The sequence below is a fragment of the Alligator sinensis genome, unplaced genomic scaffold (genome assembly GCF_000455745.1).
Source record: "Alligator sinensis unplaced genomic scaffold, ASM45574v1 scaffold93_2, whole genome shotgun sequence".
Classification (NCBI taxonomy): Eukaryota; Metazoa; Chordata; order Crocodylia; family Alligatoridae; genus Alligator; species Alligator sinensis.
This window is the reverse complement of record NW_005841854.1, coordinates 4,846,832-4,860,612: the sequence shown is the minus strand read 5'-3', so window position 1 is coordinate 4,860,612 and position 13,781 is coordinate 4,846,832.

The window sequence follows — 13,781 nt, the reverse complement described above, 5'->3', positions numbered from 1 at the left end:
TCCAGTACCATCAGTGCCATCTATGATCTCTGATAAAGTGGGAAATCAGTGTGAACAAAACTAATGACCCAGTATGAATGCCCAACAGTAGTGATGAAATAGCTTGGTAACTCCTGGAAATCATGGGCTCAAACAGAGTGGACTATAGCATAGGACAACGATAAACATGTGGAAAAATAAGCTCCAGATTAAAAAAAATAATAATTCCAAGTATTTTACTATGCACTGCTTATTCTATGAAGACCACGACTGTATGCTGATCAGTGTGCCAAGCACAGAAGTCAGTTTTAGGTTCTGGATTATGCTAGGAGAAATCGATGGAATCATAGAAAGTTGAGGTTAGCTCAGAAGGTCATCTAGTGCAACCCATTCCTCAAAGCAGGACCATCCCCAACTAGATCATCCCCCCAAGGCTTTGTTTAGCCAGGTCTTAAAAGCCTCCAAGGATAGAGCTTCCACAATCTCTCTGAGTAGCCTCTTCCAGTGCTTTACTACTCTGCTAGTGAGAAAGTTTTGCCTAATAGCTAACTTAAACTTCCCTTGCCACAACTTGAGACTATTGCTCCTTGTTCTGTCATCTGCCACCACTATTGAGAAGTTTAGCTCCATCTTTGTAAGCACCTGTAAGTAGGTGAAACTGCTATTAAAGCCCTCTTAGTCTTCTCTTTGCTAGACTAAATAAGACCAGTTCCCTCAGCTTCTCCTCAGAAGTCATGTGCCCCAGCTCCCTAACCATTTGTGTTACCCTCCAGTGGACTCTTTCCAATTTGTTCATATTCTTTCTGTAGTGGGGGCCCCAGAACTTGGCACAGTACTCAGCTGTGGCCTAACCAGTGCCAAATAGAGGGGACGAACAACTTCCCTCAATCTGCTGGCAATGCTCCTACAATTGCAGTCTAGTATGCTGTTAGCCTTCTTCATGAAAAGAGCACACTGTTGGCTCATATTCAGCTTATTGTCCATGGTAACCCCCAGGTCCTTTTCTGCAGAGCTGATGCTTAGCCAGTCAGTCCCCAGCCTGTACCAGTGCATGGGATTGATCTGTTCTCCATGCAGGACTTCGCACTTGTCCTTGTTAAACCTCGTGATATTTCTTTTAGTGCAATCCTCCAATTTCTCTAGGTCTCTCTGAATCCTAGCCCTACCTTCCAGCATATCCACCTATACCCCCTAGCTTGGTGTAATCTGCAAACTTGCTGAGGGTGCACTCCATCCCATCTTCTAGGTTGTTGATGTATTGAACAAAACCAGCCCCAGGCCCATCCATGGGGCACTCCACTTGATACCAGTTGCCAACTATACTTTGAGTGATTGATTACTACTCTGAGCCCAACAGTCCAGTCTTGCAGTCCATTCATCCAACCCAGACTTCCTTAGCTTGCTTTCAAGAATGTTGTAGGAAAATTCATCAAAAGCCTTGCTGAAGTCAAGGTATATTATGTCCATTGCTCTCATTCATCCACAGAGCCAGTCATAGAAGAAAATCAGGTTGGCCAGGCATGACTTGCCCTTGGTGAATTCATGCTGACTGCTGCTAATCACCTTCTCCTCCAAGTGCTTAAAAATGGATTCCTTAAGGATCCACTCCATGATTTTTCCAGGAATGGAGGTGAAGCTGACCAGTTTGTAGTTCTCTGGATCCTTCTTCTTCCCCTTTAAAAAAAATGGGCACTATATTTTCCCTTTTCCAATCACCTGGGGCCTCCCCTGATTGCCATGAGTTTTTTCAAAGACGATGGCTAGCAGCTTTGCAATCACATCAGCCAACTTGCTGAGCACCCTCGTATGCATTGCATCTCACCCCATGGGCTTGTACATGTCCAGCTTTTCTAAATAGTCTATAACTTGTTCCTTTACCTCTATTGGCTGATTGCCTCATCCCCAAACTATGCAGTAGTCTGAGAGTTGACCATGCCTGTGAAGACTAAGATGAAAAAGGCATTGAATACTTCAGCCTTTTCTGCATCATCTCTTGCTAGGTTGCTTCCCTAACTCAGTAAGGGATCTACACTTTCCCTGATCTTCCTTCTGTTGCTGACGTACTTGTAGAAAACTTTGTTACCCTTCACATCTCTTGGTAGCTGCAGCTCCAATTGAGCTTTGGCCTTTTATACCTGAAGATGTATTCCCTGAAAATGGCAATGGACTCAATCAGGATTCAACTGACCAAATGCTCTGTGGAGTTATAGTTCATCTGAAGGAACTGCACAAAGCAGGGGCCATAGACAAATTCCCATCCACCCTATCAAGCACTTTGTCTTGGTCAAAGGACAGAAGGGTGAATGATGGAATGTCCCTGTGAGTGAGCTTGAGGAGGTTCCAGACCGGTTATAGGTTGCTGAAGATGCTGTACCCTGGAATTGTGCATGGTCAGTAAGAACTGTATTCACCAGGCCAGAGGCACCCATAGTGAGTGGCTTTGGCTATGCTCAGTCTGTTCAGGGGAGTGAGACTGGACATCAGTTCATGTTGCTTGGATCCCTTTTTTTTAAGCCAGCAGGGTAAGTACAGCCCTCCTGCATGACAGGAGGAACCACCTGTCTCCTTCAGACTCCACCCATATCATGGCAAGGCCTAGGCTGAGAAAATCCCAGAATCCATGGTACAATTTCTCTGTCAGCATATAAATGCCTGGAAACTTGTTTGTAGGCATCAGGTGGAGGGCTTCCAGTAACCAGAACAAAAGGATCTTCTAGCCAGTGCTTGTCACCCGTGCTGTCCTGTGGCACTTTTTCCCACAGGACCTTACAGGCATCAGCATCTGTTGGATCTGGGAGAAGAGACCTGTGTAGAAAGCCCTCACACTTTCTTTAAGTTCACTGAAGCCTGTTGTATAGGTGCCTTCCTTTTCCAGGAGGCAAGCAATGTATTTTGTAGCACCTCTCATTTTCTTCAGGGCACAGAAGTGGTAGCCATGGTCGATCTCCTAGAAGAAATGGAGTAACAACCATCTGAACGTTCTGTGAGCATGTCAGTCATTTAGATCCAGGCTTTTCCTACTTCTCCCAATTCTCTTTGAAGTGGGGACAAGTTCTCTGGGTTGATGGTAAGGTGGTCTCCAGCTCCAAAACCTCCCTTGAGCTGTTTGGTGGTCATCTCCCTCTTCCAAGCATGCCTGTGAGTGTCATCATAATAAAAGCCTCAGAGGAGCCCCATGTCATCATCTATGGGTTGAGGGAAAGTCCATCTGTCTGTGCACCAGGTTATCTAGAACTCCTGAAGGACTATACAAAGCCACATCCACCAGAAGGCTGTTCCTGAAGTGCCAGTAGGACAGTCACCCACAAAAGACGATATAGCACTTTATACATACTTAGTTTCTTATAATCTTCCTCTAAAACATTTGCTTCCTTCCACTGTGGAAGAAGGAAACTAGGCTACTTCTTTGGTTCAAGCCAGGATGGCAAGTCTTCCACACTTAAACTCATAGACATAGGGACTCTTTGGTAATGGAGAGAAGGGATGAGTTACTTAAAGGTAAGTACAGACACCCCATTGAGGCTTCTATTTTGAGAAAGGAATGAAGTATCCATTTTTCCATGACAAAAAATAAACCATAGGTAGAATACAGTACCATCAGCAACTCTTGTTTCATATAGACTTTCATGAATTGCCTATGGTTTTCTACAAAAACTTATATAATGATGGAAGAGAACCTTTTGCTGTTAATGTACTCACTTGCATAAAAATCTCTGGTGAGACATACCTGGAGGCCCAATCTCATTGCTGACACATCAGAGAAGACACAGGGAGGCATGTGCCCCCCACCCAAGATTTCTATGCTGACAGCAGGTCACAGGGCTGGAGCCAGGCTGGAGCCAGGGTCTGGCAGCAGTAGGGGTGGCAGCAGCAGTGCAACTTCTGCACCAGCAGCAGGTCATAGGGCTGGAGCCCTGCCAGACCCAATGCCTGGCAGCAGCAGCAGCAGAGTTATGCAGCCCCCCCACCCCCCGAACGGAACTTATGTGTCACCTATGACCAGTTTCACCTGCACATCTTAGAAACCGTAGATATTCAAACCCCCTTATTTTTGATGGCGGGAGGAGCCAGGAACTGAGGCCGATCAAAATATTTCCAATAGAATTTAATTACTAGATTTAAATCTGACAGATTTCTCTCCCCACCACCTTTTGAGCAGATTAACTTTTTTGTAGCCTATTTTGAGGGGTTTTTTCATTTTTATTGGAAAAACAAAAACTTGAAAAAAAATCATGAATTTTTACTGAAAACAGAAAAGAAGATATACAGTTTTATGTTGATATTTTCAGTCATAAACTACTGAGAACTAAAAATAAATAAATAACTCTGGTTTTCAGGTATAGGGGGTGTCCCCCGCTCTCCCCACCCTGCCAGTGAAGAGCTGCATTTCCCTTGCTTTGAAGCTAATGCATATCACTTCACTTTGCTCCTCCTTCACAGCCATTTTCAATTCCCTAAGTGACTACTCTCATTTATTAATGGAGTTAAACACAACAATGTTTTATTCTTTTTTTATTGTTTATCTTAGCCTGCGTCTACTTCTTTCTCAGACCTGAAGAAGGCTGCTTTGTGGCCTGAAAGCTTGTCAAATCTCTTACATTTACATAGTTGGCCCACTAAAGGATAATCACAAAAAACCCTTTTGTCTCTTGTTTAAAAAAAAAACAAACAAAACAAACAAACAAAAACCCTAACTCATTTTCTGATTTTCTCAAGGCATGTAGCATGTCAAAGGCAGAATAGTAAATAGGAGTTCTAGCCACTAGTTTCATGCTTTAACCATTTAACCATGATCCCCCAAGCCTTGAGATCTTTATTTGAATCTTTATGACATCCTTGACACCCACTCCTGTCTGAAACCATCAGACATATCTTTTGCTGCCCTGAATTCTCTATTAACTCACATAATTCATCCTGACCATTTGCCAAAGGCAACAGTATAATTTTTTTCTGTAAATGTCTCTGACGGCCTCACATACTTTGGTATAGAAATTCTGTCTTAGATCATTTATTGTATGGCAAATTTAAAAAATCATAGGACATTTTTAACAAAACAGAAATTTATACCTGGGTGTAAATAACTTTCTACTGTTGTGCAAGCTACTTCATTAGCACTGAAACACACAAAAACCTACTTGTTTTAATGAAAATAAGGAAGTCATCCCTGAAGTTATTATTTTATGAAATCCGAGTACAGCAAAACAAACTTCCTTATGTTAATGCTATTATGGAAGAATGCAATTCACTGTAAATAATAAGTGATTGCACCTGGGAAATTTGAACACACCATGTACTGTATGCTCAACTGGTACTTAGTATGTGCTTGGAAACAACATTACTGGCTGAAGTCTCATTATTGTGTTAATATTATGAGGACTCAGCAATGTCAGGTAACCACTGGCACCAAACCAATCCTCTTTGGTCTATCAGTTATGGTTTATGGGATTTCATTTTATGCAAATTTTTATTAGTTGAAATTTAGGTTTTTTGGCATGCACTGGAAGAAGCCTGCCAGTGTCATAGGATTTACCTGATACAGCTGCAGCATGAACATTACCTAAATCAGTAGATATCAACCTTTTTAGACTTGAGACCCTTCTCAGTAGACTAGACACACCTTGGAAAGTATCAACTATTAGTTTTCACTCATTTTTTTTACTACAGGACCCCCCCCCCCCCAAAAAAAAAAACAAAAACCCCAAACTCCCAAACAAACAAAAACTAGAGTAATTTTTCTGTTGCAAAGAACTAAGAAAGACTACAACAGGGCACAAAAATTTTCACACTATGTATTTCTCTTTGAAAACTCTGGTTTTATCTTCTGAATCATGTTTGTACACCTAACAGGGATAACATTGTGTGGCACCTTAAAAAGACTTCATTGTACCCCAAAGTGCTGAAACACCCTGATTGAGAATCACTGACCTATACAGAAAAGGGAAAATAGGTTTTGTTTTGCCTTTTACGTATTAGTTTACTTGGCCTGAAATAAGTCTGCAATGAGACCAAAAAAAAAAAAAAAAAAAGAGGCAACACTGTGACAATAAGGAAAGATGGAAAAATAAAATAAAATCACTAAGGCCCGTTTCCTGCAATTGGATTAGCTAAAAAAGGTCCTTATTGTGAAGTGAAGGCAAGTCTATGCTAGATGATTCAATTGGAAGATCTTTGCACAAGTCTAATTCTCTAGATAAGAAAGGCACAAATCAGGTCCTTTAGTCCCTTAGACAGATCATGCTCTTTAGAAAGCAGATGATTTTAATGGTCTTCTTATGGATTTAAAAGGAAACACAAATGGGAGCCAAAATTTAAAAAAAACAACCCTCCCCCGGTAATGTTTGCTATCTCCCTTGATAAGTGGGAATGGAGGAAAGAAGGCGTGGGGAAGAGAGAGAGAGAAACTAAATATTAGTTCCCTTCCCAAATATGCATCATTAGAATGGCACAACTGTCATTTAAATAGGAAATCTCTCCTAATGTTGCAATACAGAAACCAAGAAATTAGAGCTGGGCAGGTAATATTTTTCCAGTTCTATGAAAATTTACCACATTTATTAAAGAAAATAAATCTGTACTGTATTAGATCCATCTTGATCTCTTCTTTTCATTTTTCACTAAAAAAGGGCCCTTCCTCAGAACAGGTACTGTCCTGGAACAAGCAGTAAAGCAGGGCTTGGATCCAAGCTCCACATTCTAGGTGAATACTCTAAACACTGAGCTACCAGCTATTCTGGGATGGAGGTCTCTGTCAAATTTTCATGAGAACCTTTCAAGGGATCTTGTCCCATCCTGATGTGGAATGGGGAAATATTAGGGGGAGGAAGGGGGCAGGGGAATAGTCAGAGGTGAATCAGTCAGTACCCACCAGTACCACTGATGCCGCACCCACATGAGCATGGATGTTTGTCTCACTAGGCATACCTTGTGCCACGGCTCCGTGTTAACAGAGAATGCCTGTGCCACGTTCCCTCTGGTAAGCGGCAGTTTACTCCAAGTGGGCAGGTGAGGCTGGGTCTAGCAACTGTGCTGGGCCCAGCAGCCTTACCCGGAGTCCTGGCAGCTGGGGAAGCTGCTGCCTTGGCGCTCCTGCCACTCGGAGCCTAGCCAGCATCTGGAGTGTGGCTCCAGCTGGCCAGGCTCTGCTTTTGGGTGGTGCATGCTGCCCCCATGTGTGCCGCCCTACTTTTTGGCAGGGGAGGTGGGGGTTTGACCCCCAAGATCTCCCAGGGTCCAAAAAAATCCAGGTGAGGAGAGCACCTGATAGATCTGCAGCTCCACATACCACATGGCCACACACATCTGGACTCAACCATAATGTCTTTGTACAGCAATACTGTGGCCTTCCAAACAGATATGCACTGCCATGAAAAGGAACAACAGTTATTGAATTTCCCCTTAATAAAGCCATGGTTTGTTGAGTAAGTAGGAGTCAGCTGAGTAAAAAGAAAATCTATCAGGCAGTGGATCAATGAATTGCTTTTCATGCTGAGAGGAACTTGGCTGACACTCTGAGGGTGACCTTCCTAAGAGTATTGATGCAGCACACTGAGGATCAGCTTTTGTTAACTGCATAGCGGGGACATCCTATGCATTAAAGTGTATGTATAGAATTCTTTACTATACTTAAAATAGATTGCCTCAGATAACCTACAAGATAAAACCCATAAATAGCCCAAGAATCTTAGTTAAAAATCAAGATGTCAGAAATTTACCACCCACCATCTATTTACATTTCCTAGGCTCTTTCTTCAGGAAGAGATGTATAGTAAAATATGCTTTTAAAAGACAGAGAAATATGAGAAAGTTATAGGTTGAGTCCCAAAGGTTGTTTTTTTAGGGCGTTAGACTGCTCTGTGGTTACTCAGAAAAAGCGGAACCTATTTAATACAATGAAACACTATGTGCTCTTGACCATTTGCACTTTTCTTACCTTAATTAAATTTATCCATTTTCCTCCTTTTATCAGTTCTAACCATTCAAAAAATAATGATGACATAGCCATTTAATTTGAAATATTTCCTAAAGATTAGTAAAAATGTATGCTTTTTTCAGTATGTTACCTTTGTCCCTCTTCTATTCTTTGAGTCCATCTTTTCATTTTATGTTTTTAAATGCATTCCTGAGAGTCTCTGCTCAGTTTCCTCCTCCTTTTCATGTGTCTCACTTCCCCATTTTGGGCTGTTGCTAATATTTTACCTCCTGTTTAGTTCTTGATGTGCTGCCAGTGAGACCTAGGGAACTGGCTTGGTTAGAGATAGCATCAATAGTAGTTCGAGAGGGATCTCTCTGAGGCTAGATTTGAAATGTCTCTTCTTTTCTCATAGGAAGTGGTGAGTGCAGAGCTGCTTCAGCATGGTTTGCTGGCATATCAAAATGGGCTAGATGGGAGAGAAGAGGGAGTGAATGCACAAGATAGACCATGAAAATTGTGCAGTCCCTAGGCAGGCTGCAAAGAAAATCACAGCAGGAAATTAAAAAAACCCTCAAGTTTGTTTATTCCTGGTGATTTTTACCTTGTGCTCACTAAAGAATAAGATGACCCCCAGTATTAAAACAAAATAAAACAAAAACACCTGATTTTTATACAGAATAGGTACCTAAATCACAGCCAGTGGTTCAACTCCAATTTTGAAAAATTCCAATTCTATGCATCAATCAATACAGAGCCAGATTCTCAGAATAAATTGGCAAAGCTCCATTAACATTAATGGAGCTATGCTGATATACAGCTGAGATTCTGGTCCTTTTAAAGTATACTGTGAAGTGCATATGCCTTGAAGTCACACGCAAAAAGGCTAACTGCTTCTTAGCTTGTTACTATTACATTCAACAGCATGTTCAGTGAGATTCTCAGCTGGTGTGTACTGACAAAGAAAAACTGAAGTCAGTGTAGCCACGCTGATTTACAGCAGCTAAGACTCTAGCCCATTAAATGTAGGTGAAAAAGACAAAAAACAATCATGTTAATGTTTTAAGAAAGAAAACCCATTATCCCTGCATATAAAGTCTTTACCTCCCAACATTGATTGTGAAATTTAAAAATCCATTCCTGGCTTGACCTCAGAGGATGGTTGCATACCCGCAAAGAAACACAAAGAACTAGTTTCCCATAATATATTCATATGTTAATTGTCTGAATAGCAGTAGACTCAATGATTAATTTTAAAAATTATTTTCTGTGCCTGCCAATAACTAGTTATAAAAGTTGGATTGATATTAATCTTTTTTATGATATTGAAAGAGTTATTTCTACTCCTATTAACTGTACACTGAAGCCCCAATCTATCAATGACATTGTAACATTGACAGTTCTGGGCTGATGCTGCAAAGGTTCCTGGCCCAGCTTGCCACCAGTCTCTAACCTCCTCACCCTCACTTCCAGGCTCTCTGGGTTCTGCCCCCTTACAGTTAACTCATCTGCTACAACTTGATGTTATAGGTTTGTAGAGAGGCTGCCCAGGAGGCAGATGCAGGGTTTGGGGGGATCCTGTCTTAACTCAGGGATTTCAGTTTACTTCTGGATTTCAGTTTACTTATACTCTGTCTAGGTCCTGTGGCCCAGGGTCAACCACACTAGGATCCTAAGTTCTTGATCCCCAGCTCTAGCTTAGTCCTCTGTGGGGTCTGGGTCACTCAACTCAGAGGTATGCCCCCTTTGCAGGCACAGTTTACACCCCCCCTTGTTCTTACAGGGAAATACCCAGTCCTCTGACATGCCACAGTCATCCCTGTTGCAATGTGTTTGGGCTGCTGCTCACACACAATACCACAGGGTTCTGGCCCCAAGACTGAGTGCCACGTTTGCACCCCAGTGGCCTCCAATCCACCCCTTTCAGCTATCCTGATCCTCTGGGGCAAGCATAAGTCAAAGCATAAGCATCCACTTCCAAACACCAAGGTTGCCGAATGCAAGCTCCCCTGTCAGGGTTACCTCCTATCCTGGGGTAACACAAAAGCAAAAGGTACAAAAGATATGCTTCAACATGGCATGCTTGCAACACAGGGTCTCTTCTGCCTTTATTATGATACGCAGCCCTTGCCTCCAGGCAGTCCAGACTAGCTCTCCCCTGGAGCTCTTAATGGGGAGCAGGGGCCCCATTACAGAAATATATTCAGATACTCAGGCCCAGATCATTAAAAATACTTAGGTATCTTACTCCCACTGGAACAAATACATGGTTTGAACTTTGAAAGTTTGCATAACTACCATCTTCATTACTTCTTTTAACACAACACACCTTATGAAGTTGGTATAGTTATCATTATGAACTGGATCATAGGTGGCTGGCCTAATGATCTGGCTGCTGAAGGGTGGCTGGAATGCCAGGGGCTAGGACAGAATCCTGGAGCCAAATTACCAAGTCCCAGAGGAAAATCCTGGTTCAACATCCACAACACTGCCAGGTTCAGGATCCAGAAAGTCAGAAGCTATCAAGTTTGAGGGGAAATTCACAGGTCAAAGTCTGAACACACAGCCAAGCTGGGTGTCAAGAACAAGAACACAGATCGATAGGGAAATCTGAAGATGAAGTACAAGGAAAAGCTGAAAGTCAGGGTCAGGAACCAGGAAAACCAGAAAGCACAAGAGTGAAGAGACTTGCTACAACATACTAAGTCAGAAATGTTGATTGGACTGGAAACCTGAGGCCACAGCTCAGCTTAAATGCATTGTGGTGCTCTAGCATCCAATTAGGATGCTTACAGTTCCTAAACTATGGCAGTTTCTTACCTAGTGACTCAAAGCAGGTGTGACTGCCTAGATAGTTGCCCCGTGCAGACCTGTCTGATCAGGGTCCCTGACAGCTATGCGGGTGCTACTTCCATAGGTGCAGCCTCTTCTATTTCTGAGATACATTGTGAAGCACAGCTAGGCTACCTTCACCCATCCAATCTAAAGGTAAATCTATTAATCTTTTTCCTGGGCCTCTCAGGAAGCCTTTTACAATTTGTGTCTGAAGGATGGCAAAAAGACACTGGCTGGGTTACATGATGGACTGGAAGATTTATCTCCCTCAAGACCAGGGCAGACCAGTCCTGATTCTGGCTCCTAGGAAGGAATGCAAGAGATGAAAAAAATATTAATCCTACAACAAAAGCCAAGCAAAAAGACAAAAATACAAGTCCAAAATCCTTCCTACTTTAGTAAGTTTTATTCATATCTCTGAATAAATGAGTAAAGTCTATGAAGTTCAGCTACTTGCCTCCTTGAATACAGCTAGCTTTTCAGTAGTAGTCATAGCTAGTTCAACAGAAAATTTGGAGGAACTGGTAGTGACTCTCAAAGTATTTCCATGAATAGTCTTGGCAAGGCATTCTCCTGCCTTTCTTGACTCAGGCAAACACTTACACAGGACAAATCCATTCAAAACTTCCACTAGAACAAAGAGGAGTAGGGCTTGGGATGCGATTGTAGCCATGATGATTCAGGAAATATATGAGAAGCAATTTTTTAGGGGAGGGTGGTGATGAAATCTGTTATTGCATCAACTGTATGGTTGGGAGAGACATTGTACAAGCTTTCTAGTACAAGAGGCAAGAAGACTTTGGGTGTGTTTACATGTGCATTCAGGCATGCCTAAATTTAATGCGCATTAGTTTAATGCACATTAAGGTGCTTTAGACTCAAATCTACATGTACATTTGTTAAAGTGCATTAATGTCATGTGCATGGATTGATATGGGACTAAAGTTAGTCCCACATGAGTCCATAAACAGCGTTAATGCATCTTAATGCATCTACATGTGCGTTAATACACTTTAACTATTTTCACCTAAATTTGATACCTGCTTTTGTGGGTATCAAATTTAGGTGCAAATAGCCTAAAATCACCATTTTTAAGGTGCATTAAGGGTGCACATGTGTAGACATGCACCCTTAATTCACCTTAAATCAGGCTAAAGTGCCTTAAATCAGTTTCCTAGATGACAGTGTACACTTCAGGGAGAGATGACTCCTGGGAAGAGTCGGCATCCACCTCATGCAGCGAAGTAAGTCCCTGTTTTTGGCCAGGATGGCCGATCTTTTTGATACGGCTTTAAACTAAGATTGCTGGGGGATGGGGAAATACTGACTAGACCATGCCCGGGGACCAACATACAAGGAAGCTCCATAGATAGGGACACCAAGAGGGCCAATCTCACAGGAGCTCAGGGATTAGTTCTCCTTCAGTGTGACAGAAAGTCAAGGGCCTCAGTAGGAAGACTCAGTTGCCTGTACACTAATGCCAGGAGCATGGGGAACAAGCAGGAGGAACTAGCCCTCCTGCTCTCCAATGGTCATTTCAATCTAGTAGGGATTATGGAGATCTGGTGGGACTCCTCATACGATTGGAGCATAGCCATAAACGGCCGCACACTGCATAGAAGGGATTGAGTAGGGAAAAAAAGGCAGAGGTATAGCCTTCTATGTGAAGGAGCAGTACACCTTCTTGGAGATCGACATTGGCTCAAAGATGAATGGCTTGAAACCCTCTGGGTCAAGCTGTTGGGGGGAGGTGGGCCAGGAATCGATTGCATGCCTTTTTGACCTGCATCAAACAGCTTTTTCTGATTCAGGAGGTGCACAGGCCAACCAGAGGTAACGCTCTTCTAAACCTGGTCCTGGCCAAAGGAGATGACCTGGTGACTGACTTAAACATAGAGGACAGCCTGGGCAATAGCAACCATGAAACCATTACGTTCACAGTCCATCACTAGGCAGACAAATTGGATAGCAGGCTTGAAGTTTTGGACTTCAAATATGTAAACTTCAATAAGCTCAGGTCACTAGTAGGGAATGTGCTGAGGGACCAGGAACTGAAGGTGAAAGGAGTGCATGAAGAGTGGTCGTTCCTAAAGGACATGATCCTTGAAGCACAAAGGAGGTCCATTCTCATGTGGAGGAAATGTAGCAAAAGGGCTGGGAAGCCCTCTTGACTAAACAGGGAAATCAGGGTCCTCTTAAGAAAGAAGAAAGAGGCATACAGTCAGTGAAAGCTAGGTACAGCCACCAAGGAGGACTATATAGCAATGGCCTGCACTTGTAGAGATCAGATTAGAAAAGCTAAGGCAGCAACTGAACTAAATTTAGCAATGGGAATCAAGGACAACAAGAAGTCTTTCTTTAGGCATGTAGGGAATGGGAGGAAAACTAATGGGAGTGTGGCGCCATTGCTTAACAACTTAGGGCAACTAATCACCAGCACTTAGGAGAAAGCTGAACTCCTGAATGACTATTTTCCTTTGGTCTTTCACTGGGCCAAGGGGAAAATCATGCCAGCTAGGATACAGAATGAACAAGGTTCAAATGACTACCTTCCTACTATTACCATAGAACTGATGTGTGATCAGTTAAAGAAACTGGATGTATATAAGTCAGTAGGACTGGATGAACTTCATCTGAGAGTGCTGAAGGAGCTGACCGAAGTCATCGCAGAACCCCTGGTGAAGCTCTTCCAAAACTCATGGCACTCCAGGGAGGTCCCCAAGGACTAGAAGAGGGCCAATGTTGTGCCCATCTTCAAGAAGGGGAGGAGAGAGGACCTGGGTAAGTATAGGCCAATTAGCCTAACTTTTATCCCAGAGAAAATACTGGAAAAACTCATTAGGGAGTCTATGTGCGATAGACTTACAAAAGGTAGGATTCTGAATGACAGCCAGCATGGCTTCATCACGGGCAGGTCTTGTCTTACTAATCTCATCTTCTTTTACAGTCAGGTGACTCACTACCTGGATAAGAGACAGGAGTTTGACATTACATACCTTGACTTCCAAAAAACTTTTGATTTGGTCTCCCACAATATTCTCGTGAGAAAATTGGAAGA